Genomic DNA, 2,179 nt, shown 5'->3' with positions numbered 1-2,179 from the left:
GAGGCGGAGTGGAAAAGCTTGTGGTGGAACACGCACACGTCCTGTGCGGGATCGTGCAACGCAGTGCGCCCCCAGCGCCGCACCGACCTCAGCAGCTTCTCATCCGTGCGCCTTCCCGCCGAGACGCGGCATTCATGCACCGCGGCAAACAACTCGTCCACGGCGTGCTGCGTCTACGCGAGCGCCCGCTCGCGGCGGCGCACGGCAATCATGCGCAGGCCGAGGCGCCGCACCCCAGCGGCGGCCATGCTGAGCGACGCGATGGGCACCCCTCCACGGTGAGATGGCACAGACGACGGTCGCACACGCCAGCGCCACAGCGTCGCCGCACACCTCGCGCCCCCGCTTCACGCAGAGCGCCTCGACGACGCAGCGCAGCCTGCCCTCCGCGCCGCGGACGCCGACGTGCGCGAGCGGCCCGCCCTCCACGCGCACCGCGCTGCGGCACAGCGCACTCTTGCACCCGCCACAGCCACCGGCGAGGGCGGCCGTCGCGAGCACACACACACGCCCTCACACCACCGGGCGGCCTTGGAGGGGTCTCGGTGGCGGTCCGTGGTTCACGCCCACCCCCGCGCCAGCACCGGCTAATCGGGATAAGCGCCACGGCCTCCACGGCGCGCGGGCCGTGCGCGCAGCAGCGCAGCCAGCTCGCACGCTCCAGCAGCCTCGCGGTGTGGTGCAGCTTCCTCGGCGGCCCCCGCAACACAATGCGCTCAGGTGCCACACAGAGCTCCCCTCCGTCAGTGCCCACCACCAGCGGCCAGGTCGCATTGCCCATCACCTCGGCAACCGCGCCGTGCCGTAGGCCCGGTGACGGCGCTGCCCGGGAAGGGGAGGGAGGAAGGGGGAGGGGGGCGGCACCATCAAATGTACGCCGCCGCCGCCGCCAGCGCTCCAGGCGCGCCGGCAATCAGCACAGCAGGAGGCTTGCCGCAACGCGGATGCCGGCGATGCCTCTCAGCAGCCGGCCGAGCCCGTATGCGAGAGTGAGGACCTTTATGTGCGCATGGGCGTTTCCCCTTTCCGCGTACGTGCGCGTATTGGCGCTCACCTCTGGGTTGCCACTCATCATCGTGTTTCGCCAACAAGCACCCGTGAGGCACGTGCGAAGGTGCAGCAGAGAGGAGAGGGGCGGACGAAGAGGAATGAGTGCAAAAAGAAGCGGCGTTGCCACGAGGCACACACGCACGCATGCGTGTGCACATAGGCCGGCGCACATACACCGGCATGCAAACGCGCGCGCATAGCACAGCCTTGCCGCTGGCAGCAGCAAAGAGCTCGGCGCCACCCCACCACCACCACCACGCCTCCTCCCGGAGAAGAGGGCGATGGCGGCCGCCGCCCTGACGCTGCGGGGGTCGGCGAGTCGAGGAACGAAAGCGAGATCGCAAGACAGAAACGAACAGAAACGCGCGCAGGAAGCCATGACACAAAAGCAAAAGGCAAGGCGAGGAAAAGAAAGAGGACAGAAACAGGCGCGCGCGCGCACGCTGTCTTTTCAGGCGGAGGCAGTGCGGAGCCGTCGGGGGCGAGAACAATATGTGCGACGTTCGCACTGTCGCCTGCGTGTGCGCGCGCGTGTTCCTCCTTGCTGTTTGGCCGTTACATTATTGACGTTTTGCGTGTCCGCCCGTGGCAGTGAGACGCCCTTGCACGCCCCACTCCACCACGAACACGTCGACAAATATACGCATTCAACCACAGCTCGCACGCCTCTGTTGCGCCACAGCTACATCCTGGTCGCCAAGGACGCACTGCCTGCCCTTCAATCGGGCCATGCGTCGTACCGGCTCATCCTGTCCTTGCTCGTCCCCTCCCTCGGGTACGTGCTGCGCGGTAGGCGCCACACGGACCCGGGTGGAACGCATGCCTCGGCCCAGGCGGGCAGCGCGTCCAGGCTCCTGCTCGAGGGCGGAAGCGGTGACGTCAGTCGTGTGGGTAACAGGCGGTGGCCTCGGTGAGTGCCGGACGACCTCAGGGAGGATGCTGGCCAGCCGCGGGTCAGGGCCCTTTGAGACCCTGTGCTCTGCCTGCATGCCATGCCTCGCCCCGAGTTGCACCACGCCACCGAATCCCGTAGCAAGGGGTAAGGACTCTTCACATGGGAGTCTGGAGGACTCGGTGGTGTGATTAGGCATCGAAACAAAGAAAAGCAAAAGAAGCGACACAAGAAAGG

Source organism: Leishmania donovani, chromosome 34, assembly GCF_000227135.1.
Source record: "Leishmania donovani BPK282A1 complete genome, chromosome 34".
NCBI lineage: Eukaryota > Euglenozoa > Kinetoplastea > Trypanosomatida > Trypanosomatidae > Leishmania > Leishmania donovani.
This window is presented reverse-complemented; position numbering follows the sequence as displayed.